Source organism: Populus alba, chromosome 12, assembly GCF_005239225.2.
Source record: "Populus alba chromosome 12, ASM523922v2, whole genome shotgun sequence".
Taxonomy (NCBI): domain Eukaryota; kingdom Viridiplantae; phylum Streptophyta; class Magnoliopsida; order Malpighiales; family Salicaceae; genus Populus; species Populus alba.
The window spans coordinates 6,944,511-6,957,632 of NC_133295.1; positions in this window are offsets into that span (position 1 = coordinate 6,944,511).

The window sequence follows — 13,122 nt, forward strand, 5'->3', positions numbered from 1 at the left end:
TCTAGACTTGTGATCGGAAAAAAATTGTTATATGTGTTCTTGAGTTTTGGGCAAGCGAGAGGGAAAATAAGGCTTTTGAATTCCAGGCGATAGAGAGAAAATTTGCATAGAAGAAGAACACAAGAAAATAGAAAATCAGAGAACGCAAATGATCCGGTGATTTCCTTTTCATTTCTTCATTTTAGTTAGAGAAACAGAAGCGAGAAAAAGAGTCTCGAGTGGTCAAGAGGAAGAGAATTGAGTGTGTGAAGTGATTAAGTTTTCATGCATTATATTATATATGAGGTCATTTTATTATTCTTTTTTAAGAAAATTAACCCAAGATAAAAAGTATAATTTACAAAAATAAGTTATAGGATTATTATTTTTTTTTTTGTAATTATCCCTAAAAACTTTATTGCTTTATTTTATTCAAAATGGATGTATAGTAATATGTTTACAAATATAGTAAGACCTCATCGTCCCAGTAAAAATAGAGAAAGATTGGTGAAAACAAAGTTTTATAAATATATGAATTAATTTGAGAATCATATTTTTGTAGAAGTAGAGATATATTTGAAATTCAGAAATCAAGTTATACTTTGATTGTATTTTATATGACTTTTGTAAATCTTTATTTAACGTTTGACTCATAAAAAAATTAGAAAAATATTTGATTAGAAATAAATTTTCACTTTAATATTTAAATGTTTGTCATCAAATTAAGTAAAATCGTGATATAGTAAAAAATTATTTTTTTTAACTTTGAACTTACACTTATACTATATCTCTTCTTAAAAAACAAAATTTGATTTTTACCATATATATTTAATAACTTTAAATAATTTGAATTTGTTTCTTTTCATAAATTTTTTTAATGAGAAATAAACTTTAAATTATGACATAAAATTAAAAGTTACTTGTCATGAATTATCAGCTTTTTTAAATTATGATTTAAAGTTAAAAATCATTTGTCATAAATTATCACTTTCAACTGAAAAGGGAAAGAAAACTTAATTATGATCTTTTTGCCGCTTCCGTGTAATAAAAGATGGAGGAGAATATTCGAGGGGAATAAAATGCAATGGGATGTTGATGTACTGGATAAGATAAATATCTTTCATCAATGGTCTCGCTTAGTTATGGGAAAAAAAAAGTCCAAGATTTGGAAACAATGATATTATCTCTGGTTTTGAACATTTAGGTGATGATTTGATATTACTGGATGGGAATTATTCCACACAGACTATGTGAATATTCTAGTATATCTTTCTATAGACTAGTAGGATAGGTTTATGTTCAAGAAAAAGTTTGTAAAGGCCAAGACTAGTTAGCTCCTTATAACTACAATAACAAGAGATTTGACTATTGGATTAGACTTAAATTTTTATAGGTGATTCTACGGGTAATTTTCTCTAGTGTAGCCATTGTTTTGCCAAACGAACCATTAGACCTTTCTTAATCGTGTTTCGAGCATCAATGCTCCTGATATGATAGTTTTTATTATTTTTTCTATGTTTTTTCAGGCTCTATGTTTTAATTCATATTTTTTATTTATTTCATTTATGTTTTTGGATTCCTAGTTGTTTTCTAATAGAGATAGGTCTTTTTGGCCTATTTAAAGGTCTTGTAAACCTCTTAAGAAGACACCCACCATATGCCTTTTTTTTTTTCAAAGAATAAAATCATAAATTCAAGGTTTACATTTGCATTCCTCTTCACTCATTAATCCTTTTGTGTCATTTTCTTATGGTTTTTTATGTTGTCGTTGTCCTGTGTACTTTTCGCCTACATCAGTTGGTACTAGAGGCTAACAATCACAGGTTTTATATTGCTTGTTATGTCTTGCAATTGCATGGATAATTATTTGTGTGTTATGTGTCACTAAACAACCATGGTAGAAAAAGGTTATGGAGCAAAACGTGTCAAATGGGAGGATGAGGAGCATCCATTTCGGGAGAGAAACATTCAAGAGCTCATCATAGAGGACATGCAGAGACAGATCTCATAATTAACTCATGGGCTAGAAGAGAAAGGGCAATGGAAATAGATATAGGAGAGCGACCATGGGTCCTTGGCTAATACTAAAACCAAAGGCGCAATCAGAGAAGACAACCTCATGAAAGGGAAGAGGTCAGATCTGGGGGATTTTAGATTTCGCTTTAAAATCCCTGAGTTTACTGGGACTTTACAAGCAAATGAGTTCATAGACTAATTGAATAAAGTCGAGAGGATTTTATTTTTTTTTAGTATAAGGAGGTTCTTTAGCCAGAATAAGTTAAATTAATCATAATCAGATTGAAAGGTCAGGCATCTATGAAGTGGTAACAATTAAAGAAGACATCGAAAAAGTAAAGAAAATTAAAAATCAATAACTAGGATAAGATCAAGAAAAAGATAAGGGAACACTTCCTTCATTTTGACTATTCCCAAACATTATACAAGAGGCTCCATAGGTTGAGATAAGGAGGTAAGTCTGTTAACAATTACACTGATGATTTCTACTAGTTAGCAGCTTAAAATGATTTGGTAGAAATGAAAGAATAGTTAGTTGCAAGGTATTTAAGTGGTCTAAAAGCAATCTATATAGGACGTACCATGTCTCTAGTCTTTAAGGACATTTTTTAGGCTTATTAAAGGGCTTTGACAGTAGAGAAATAACTGGGTGGTAGGATTGTTACTAGAAGTTTCCAAGTTTCTAAGCAGATCAAAATAATAGAAGAGGTGGGTGTAACAATAATTAGAAGGCTACCACCATACAACCTTGGCCAGCTCAGTAGAATCAATAAACACTTTGTTGATAGAGGAGCCTATGCATGTGATTGATCCTAAGTATGATGATGATTCAAAAAATGATAAAGAGATCTTGCATGAAGATGGTGGTACCATCCTTGTTAAAGATTGGTGGCGTACTAGTTTTTTATATTCTATATGTATTTTTAAAAGCAAGGTATATATTTTAATCATAGATAGTTGTAGCTACGAGAATGTGGTTTTGGCAAAGGCAGTAAAAAAGCTTCAATTAACAATTAAAAATCATTATAAGCCCTATAAGTTGACATAGCTAAATAAAGATAACGAGTTAATTGTTGATAAATTTTGTTGTGTCCTATTTCATGGGATAAAAATACTTTGATAGTGTTTGGTATGATGTGATGTTTATGGATGTGTCCTATGTTATGTTAGGGAGGACATGGTAGTTTGATAAAAATGTAATGCATGATGATAGAAAAAATATGTACTCTTAAAGCCTAAAGGGGAAACATATAATGTTGAAATCAATAAAGGAAAAGGTGGAAACAAGAACTGAAAAAAGGGAAAGAGCTTGTTGTTTTTATCACAGTTTATGGGAGAGATACAGGGTGAACGAGTAATGTATGCCTTAGTTCCTAGTAGTGGAACAGTTAAGGAGGATGATGATGTTGATGACAACCCCAATAAGGTAAAATTTGTGCTAACAAAACTTTTAGATTTAATGTCAGATGAATTACCCTAGAGATTACCTTTTATACAAGACATTCAATACTAGATTGAATTAATTCCAAGTTCTAGTACCCAAACAAACCAGCTTATAGACTCAACCTCAAGGAAACCAAATACTTATAAAGACAGGTTGCAGAGTTGTTAGATAAGGGTTACATTCAGCAAAGCATGAGTCTATGTGCAGCTCCTAACTCTCCTAGTCCTAAAAAAGAGTAGCTCATAGCATATGTGTGTGGATAGTCAAGCCATCAACCGGATTACATGAAGTACATGTTTTCAATACCATGACTAGATGACATGTTAGATTAGTTGGCAGGTTTCATGTTGTTTTCAAAGATTGATCTTAAGAATGGTTACAATCATATAAAGATCAAGTTAGGAGTAAGTTTAAGACAACTGATTAGTACTTAAAAGTGTATTTTTATCAAGGTTTTATATCATTATTTTGCACTTGAAGTATCAATAACTCCTTAACGAAAGCATGTTTTATAATAATAAGTCTGATAGTATAAGATACCTTTATTTATGGTAAATGTTCATCTTAAATGCAAGCCTATCACATAAATCAAATGATTGATTGATGAGTTTAATTACTGAAATTTAAAAGATAAAGAGAGGGCCAAACTTAGAAAAGAGATGTTGGTTCAGTCCAAACTAGAACATTATTCAGTCATTGGGTCATATATGGAGCTGTAGATCTTGGATTTAGGTCTGTTCTATATGGATGGAAAGCTAAGACATAGGCCAAAAACTTTCATGTGAAGTCCAATATTTAAAAAGATCGTTTTCAAGTCCAAATTGTAGCAACAACGTATAAGTCTGAATCTGTCTTGCTGCCTAGACATTATTCAGTGTTCAGCCTATATCTTGAGTTCTAGAAGTCCAAATGACCTTAATTTTTTTTTTTTCTGAAAAGCTGAGACAATTTCCTAGAACTTTCATGGGTTAAGTCTGTTCATCTTCTGACATTATCAATGACGTTTTGTTCAGACAAGAAGATAAAGATTGTCACCAAGTCAAGATGTGGCCACCCACTCAACAATTAGTCATCAAATCAATAGTTTCAAATTTTAGCCTATAAAAGGAGGCATTTGCCATGCATGTAGGCATCTTGGTTGTTCAGATCAAGATCAAGCTCTTTATTTCTTTCTTTATATTTTTGTAATGTTTAAGTTTTATTTCATGTTATATTTTCCTTGATCTCTCGTTTAAACTTTTCATTTTCTTTACTATACTTATGTTCTTATGTTGTTTATTTATGTTTTTTTTTTTATTATGTTTACTATGTCAAGGTGAAAAGGTTTCACTAATGGTGTTAGAATATGTATAATATAAACTCAACATGGACTTTAATGTTTATATCCAAGAAAGTTTGTTATTAACATGTCTTATCTTTTTATCTTACTAATTCTTAATTCCTAGCTTGTTAAATGGTTAATCTAGATTTGTGTTGTATAACACTTGGTACAACAAATGCTTGGCACTTTCATAGTCAACCGTGTGGTATAACCTACACTTGTACTATGAAAAGAACTTGATTTGTTGTTAACATAAGTTAACATAATGAATTCCTGACAATATTTAAAAGTATGGTGCTACTAAAATAAGATAATTAATATGATCATGTTAAAAATTTATAATGAAATATTAAATATAAATCATCTGATTGAAACCTTTTTTGTGTGTGGTTTCCAGTTGATTAATAAAAAGAGTTTATACTATACTTATTTCTAATACTATTAGTGGATCCTCTAACCTTGATAATTGTTTAACATTGTTTAATCTTTACATTAATATCCCATAAAATTCTTATAAACTCTTTATTTTATTATTATTATATATATATATATATATTATTTGTAATTTATATAGTTCACCTCCTTATGGTTCGACCCCGGTCTTGCCAGGTTATTTATTATTTTTATACTCCTGCACTTGGGATAAGACATCAATCTTTTTGTCCTGTCAACAACCTTTAAAAATCAACAAGGGTTATATGAATGGATGGTTATGATATTTGGTTTGTCCAATGCTCCCAGAACTTTTATAAGGTTCTTGTATTAGGTATTGAGGCCATTCATGGGCATATTTGTTTTCATTTATTTTGATGATATTACAATTTACAACCCCACTTTGAATTCTTACTTAGAGTATTTACATGTTGCTTTTGAAACCTTAAATAAGGAGCATTTATATGTGAATCACAAGAAATGTACGTTCTTCACTGATACTGATACTTACTTATCTAGGCTTTATTGTGTTTGTTAATCAGGTTTGGGCTGATATATCTAAAATTTCTAACATTGTAGAGTAAATGACTCGAAAGAGTGTTCAAGATATTAAGAACTTTCATAGACTTCCATCCTTCTATAAAAGGTTCATTTGAAACTTCAGTTCTCTTATTACACCTATTATAGAGTGTCTGGAGGGGCATGGTCTTTAGGTAGACAGATAAAGTTGAATCTAGTTTTCAGCTTGTTAAACAAAAAATGATTGAAGCTCATCTATTATCACTTTTACACTTTGAAAAGTTGTTTGAGGTAAATTATGATGTATTGAGAGAGTTCTTAGCCAAGATGGGAGGCTTGTTACCTATTTCAATGATAATCTATCTAGTTCAAAGAAGAATTACTCCACATATGATTTGGAATTTTTTGCTATTTTTTAAAGTCTCAAACATTGATGACATTACTTATTATAAAAGGATTTTATCCTCATTATAAATCATGAGGCACTGAAAAATATAAATGGACAACATAAGTTAAGTCATCACACAAAATGGGTTTTATATTTGCAAGAGTTAACCTTTTCATTAAGGCACTAGTCAAGTAGCTTAAATAAGGTTGCTAATGCTCTTAATAAATGGATGGCTCTACTCAATATTATGTGTGCCCAAATGACAGGGTTTGATGCTTTCAAGGAGCTATATTTGAGAGATTTATCTTTCGGGCATATTTATATTGAGTTAATGGATGGAGGTAAACGAGATCACTTTATATTTTTTAATGATTATTTATTTCATGGCTTGCAATTATGTATTCCCGATTGCTCCTTATGAGAGCATATTATCTGTGAGAAGCATTGTAAGGGACACTTTAGGAGAGACAAGACATTGGCCCTAATGTTCGTTGATTATTATTGGCCTAAGCTTTCAGAACATGTATCTAGTTTTGTGAGAAGATATGCTATATGTCAGAGGTCTAAGGGAGCTTATCAAATTTTATTGTTGTGGACAAGTCCTCAAAGATAGCCAATTTAATAGTCTATCAAAAACTATGGATACATCATGGATATTCCATATTTACTTTAACGAGGTGGTTCACTACATGGTATTTTTAGATCCATCATTTTGGATAGAGATGTGAAGTTCATAAGTAACTTCTAAAAGATTTTATAGGGTAAGATGAGGACTCGGCTAAAATTTAATAATACATACCATCCTTAGCAAATAGGTAGACAAAAGTGATGAACTGAAGCCTTGGCAACTTGTTATGAAGTCTAGTAAGAGACATACCAAAATAACAGGATACGACTTTGCCATAGACAAAGTTTTCTTATAATAGATCTCAAAATCAAGTTACCTAATTGAATCCATTTGAGGGGTGCTAAAGTCAATGCATGTTCCTCGTATCAGATGATTAAGTGTTCAAGTTGAGTACATGACAGATTATTTACATAATATCTATGCAAGAAGATAATCACTTATAGCAATGCTCGATATAAGGCCTTCATTGATAATCATCGTAAGAGAGTTGTGTTTGATGTTAGTGATCTAGTATGGACAATCCTTACTAGTGACAAGTTTCCAGTGAGACGTATAACAAGCTTAAAAAGAGGAAAATTGGCCCTTATGAGGTGTTGTAGAAAATAAATGACAATGCTTATAGAAATCATCTCCCTGGCCATTTAAAGACTTCTAATGTCTTTAATGTTAAGCACTTGACACTCTATCTAGAGAAAGAATAGAACTCGAGGACGAGTTCTCTCCAACTTGGGGAAAATGATGTAGTCGAGCACTCAAGTAATGATCTGACATTACTAGATAGGAATCTAGCCCAAACAAACTATGTGGATGGCCTGACATATGCTTTTATAGATAATTAGGACATGTCTATGTTCAAGAAAAGATCTAAAATGACTAGGATTGATTAAGTCCTTAAAAGTACGATAACGAGAAATCCGACTGTTGAATCGAACTAAAATTTTTATAGGTGATTCTGCAGGTAATTATTCATATGGCAGCCACTACAATTTTGAATGAGCTGTCAGATATTTCAGAATCAGTTTTGAGTATTGATGCTCTTGATATGATAATTTTTATTATTTTCCTATGTTTTTTCAGACTCTATGTTTTAATTTGATTTTTTTTGTTTATTTGCTTAATATTTTTGGATTCATAGGTGTTTCTTGGTGGAGGTAGGATTTTTTAGCCTATTTAAAGGTCCTGTAAATCTATTTAGGAGACAACCATTATATGCTTTATTTTTCAAATAATAAAATTGTGAATTTAAGGTTCACATCTGTAGCTCTCTTCACTTATTAAACTTTATGTTTTTTTTCCTATGATTTTTGTATTGTCACTATCCTACATAATTTTCTCTTGCATCAATTTTTTTTTAGTTTCAAAAGGTCTAAAAATAGAAGTCTTCAAATATTCAAAAAAACAACTATATAAAACAACATAATTAAGGAGTGTTATGGTAGAAGAAAGCATTTTTCATGAGCCTCAACAAATTAGTATAATAATAATAATTGCTTGAGTTGGAGTTGATTTTGCTCGGTAATTCAATTAATTTAACCAAAGATTGTGTGTCACTTGGATAATTTGGCTTCACTTTTTTTGTAAAACAAACCATGTTACCATCTACCCCTTGCCCACTAAAAAGTTTAGAAACACATGACATATAAAAAACTAGTAGATCTTGTGGATGATCAACCACGACAATGTTTTGAATAAGCACACGTGCCTAACTCATTAAAGTCGACTTTTGTCTCCCAATTAATGTAAAGTTTATCAGATTTTTTATGTACCAACAAATTACTTTAATATGATTGAAATTATTATATATAAAATTATTTATATTTATATTGTTTGTGTAACATGATTAAGTTAACTGAAAGTAATATAAAACTACATTCACAAATCATGAACATGTCAAATATAAAAACATAACATAATATATATATATATATATATATATATATATATATATATAACTCTCAAGATAAAAAAGCATTCCCTTTGCAAATTATATTAAAAACCCTTTTTTTTCATTTCACTTACAAGTTTCAAGTATTCTAACAATTAGAGCATCTCTAACGGAACAGGAGCAATCTTGAAAATTTAAATTAATAAAATGATTTTTAAATAGTATAAATTTAGCTTCTTTTTTTTTTTTTTGTATATGTGCACTTTGATGGTAAAAAGTAATTAAAAAGTCCAATCATATTTTAATATATTTTATATTAAACTAATTTTCATATAATTATATAACTAATTTAATTAATTTTTATATAATATAATAATGTTATTAATTATGCAATTAATATGAGTAATTTATACAATTAAATAGAAAATTAATGAAGTACTGTGAAAGTTAAAAGATATATTTGTAATTTTAAATTTTAAACTTTTAAAATCAAATTTTATTTATATGAATATTTTTAAATTTCAATTTTATATGATACTACCAATTTTTTTTATTTTTGAAAAGAAAATTTAAAATTCAAACTTTTAATAAAAACTGCTAATATTTCAAATTTTAAAAAAAAAAAATAACTGCCAACATTTCCAATTTTAAGATTTCAAAATTTGGAAAAAAAATCATCTATAATATGCTCATACTTAAACATTTTTCTTCATCCTTTTCTTTTCTCCATTCTAATCTTAATTTTTTTATGCTTTTGATTTTAATGATGAACTCCCATGTTCACCTTCCAAGTTGATATTGTAGTGGTTGCTAAAGAATAATCAAATCATCGAGAGCAGAGAATAGAGTCTCTTGGCTCTATTGATGGTCACAATATCATCAATTATAATAGAAAGGAAGATGAACTAAGGCTATATAATGATTATTGTTGAAAATCCTAAATTCAGTGGAAGTTAGGCTTGAAAGAGATTTAGAATGAGCTTTTTTCTTCGGATCGCACATGCAATGGAATTAAAATGTGGAATTTGAACAGACCGCAATGGCGGGACCATCATGTGAAATTAATTTGATCACAATGGAAAAAATAAAATATGAAACTTGAATTGTCAGCAACAACAAGACCATTGTGTGAAATTAAATCAACCACAACAGCAGAATTAAAATGTGGAATTTGAATTGACCCAAACAACGGGATCATTGTGTGAAATTGAAATCAATTGCATCAGCTGGACAAATATGTGGAATTTGAATTCAACCATAATAGTTAGACTAATTGTAAAATCTAGGCTAACCGCAACAACAAGCGTATTATGTAAGTGTTAAGTTTGCCTTAATGGAAAGAGTTTAATAAGAAATTCTGAGCTGTTATAGCATGTGTTGTGAGTACCAAAATAAATTGAGGATTGTAGATGGTGTAAATTATGATTTATGAATACTGAAATGAATCAAAGATTCTAGGTGATGAAAGATGGGTTACATGATTAATAAAATAGATTAATAAATCTGGACCCCATAAAATATGACAACTTGTGAATCCAAATGAATAATTGATAGAAATTGAAATAAAGGTTGGGTTTGGGTTGTCAAAAGAAATCAAGGAGTATATAGCTAATATTTGATCACCAATTATGATTATTGAGATGAAATCAAGGAGTAAAAAGTATTGAATTAAATAAATAAATATGATTATTTTTAAGCATAAGCCATCTATAAGGAAATGAATTTAATGAATCCAATAGATGAATTCAAGCATGAATTAAAGGTATTGAATGGAATCAATAAATTTAAAATTTAATTAAAGTATGAATTTGGGATATGGTATGAGATTAATGAAATACTAAACAAAATTCAAATATGATCTAGGAATATTATAATGAATTAATGGATAAGTTTGATATAAAACATGAGTAATGATCATTGGAATATATATCAATGAGTGCATATATGATGTAAATCCCAAGTTTGGAGTATTGAAATAAATCAAGGAATATGGTTAACCCAAAGCTCAAGGTTTGTTGTTGTTTCTTATTGCAGGTAAATTAAAGCATGATAAAATTATGGGTAGAGTTCTAGTATAAATAAAACTATATTGAAACTTCATTAAAATTAAATAATATAATCTTTTGCTTAAATGAAAAATAAAAGAAATATAAATCTCTCACAAGAAGAACATTTATGCAATGTTTAATTTGTAACATGTGTGAAAAATGAAAATGATTAAGTATAGGGAAGTTCTTTATAAAAAAATAAAATATTTTATTTTATACATTTATGATTATTGAAAAAAAGTGAAAATTACATTAAAAAGTTAAAGGTGTTACCATAAATCCATGCAAAAACATAACCAAAACAGCCCTCAATTCTAGCAAGAAATTAACCTAATGATCCAAGAAAAATCAACCCAAAAAACAAAAATTTTCCTCTCCAAAAATTAGCAGAACCATGCCTCCAGATCCAGCATAAATCATAACTCATTTTGGCTCAGTTCTGCCTCTAGTTTTACTAGTTCAATTCTGCACGTGACCATCCTTACTGACACTGCACATGCGCCATTCTAGCCCCATGTCGCTGCCACAATGAATATGAAATTGGTGGCAATTTCTTTTCTTATTTTACCTCCTTGTATTAATTAGTTCATCGAGATATCCCCTATGACAATGATTATGAAAGTAGTGTTAAAGCATTGTATATGGACACATTACACGAAGATGTGAAGATTTTATTGAAGATATAAATATATACATATTTCCTTGTAGACATGGAGAATTTCTTTGGAGGCACGTAAAATTCTTTGGGAAACAATATTTTGCTTTAACTAAAATGCTCAAAAGATTTTATCATGCAAGTAAAGATACAATTTAAAAAAAAAAAATTAATCTCATTTAATGCTCGTAGGGATATTTCTTTATTTGTTTAGGTTGTATTTCCTCATTTTTAAATTGTTGGAGGTGATCTATAACGATCAATATTTTTCTTTTTTTTCAGAACATGACATTCCTAGTACTATAACCATTATCATAGTGGAAGAAACAAAATTTATTAAGGTTATTTATGTTTATGGTACTCTTCATAGGAGATGAGTATCGCATAAATTATTTTTTCTTAATAGAAAATAATACCTAAACACTTATGGTGGTAAAAACAAATGTAGTTATAAAATCAGGGAACATCATTCAATCACAAATGGATCCTTTGGTGTTCCTTTTAAATGCTTTAGGGCTCCTAGAAAATCGATGGTGGTTAGGAGATTCTTCTCTTTATGGATGGAAACAAGGGTGTTCTTGTTTGGTTATGCTTGTTTTTTCAACTTGAATATAGTTTTCAATCACCTATTTCATATTAAAAAGAGCTCAACCAGGGAGAGTATACAATTGTTCTCATAAAAATTAGTTATAAACCTCGCTAATCAAGGCTTCAATATTAATGAATTTAAGTAAACTTCTCACGTTGAGCATTCTTACTTTGATACTCTTATATTTTCATTGTGTGATGATGAATAGTTTAATAATACTTTTTTTAGCCAGTATAATTTTACTGAAATGGAAGATGAGTTTGGCGCTAAGATTATAAAAGTTAAGGATGAAGTTAGACTCTAATCTATGATACCAAGTCCAAACATATCCATGGAATATTGTCATAAAGACTTTGCACACAACATTATTGTCTTATGTTATAAACTCTATAATGCTTCACATTTTTTGTATGCACTCTCTTAAGCTTGTAAGACCATGGTTTTTGTCTAAGTTAACCTTTATGAAGATACAATCTTTAGAGAGATGAGTATATAGCATTAAATGACAAAATGGAGAATCTCCCACTTGGTGGAAGTGATGTTCATTCTTAGGAGCTCATGCAATTATTAATCTTATCTCTTATCTAGGTGTTTTTCTATAAGGAGCATGCAAATGAAATTCATAGGGAAATTGATAGTAGTAGCCACCTATGTGGCTAGGACTTACTGAGGAGTGTCTTTATACCAGGAGAAACTTCTTCAAAGAATTAGCATACAAGTGTTCTTGTACCTACTTGTTTCCATATTGTTCTTCCATATCCCTTCAAGAAACTAGATCCAAATCTATTGTTGTATAGCTAAAACAATATTAATGAGCACTTTCACTTCTTGAGAGAGCCAGTGAAGATCTGGAGTACTTATGGTAGGAAGGTTAGTTAATCTTTCATGTCCTAGATTTTCTAAGTCATTGGCCATGAAAATAAATTTTTGGTGATAGGTGTGAACGAGAGTGAACTAACTTTTGTTCAAGTTCTCACAAATAGCCTCATTGATGAAGTCATGAAGACTTCACACAAAATTGGACTTTCCATGGTTATGTTTTGGGCTTATAAAGTGGTTGGATTGACGTGGTTAACCAGCTGATGTGATAATGAACTTGTCCACTACTTGACATGACTAGACTTGACCATTGGTTTAGTGGGTTGACATGGTGACTTTATCACTCACCTACAAAAACATGTTTTGTATTAGAATAGGAGGGCTCTTCGATGCTTAAAT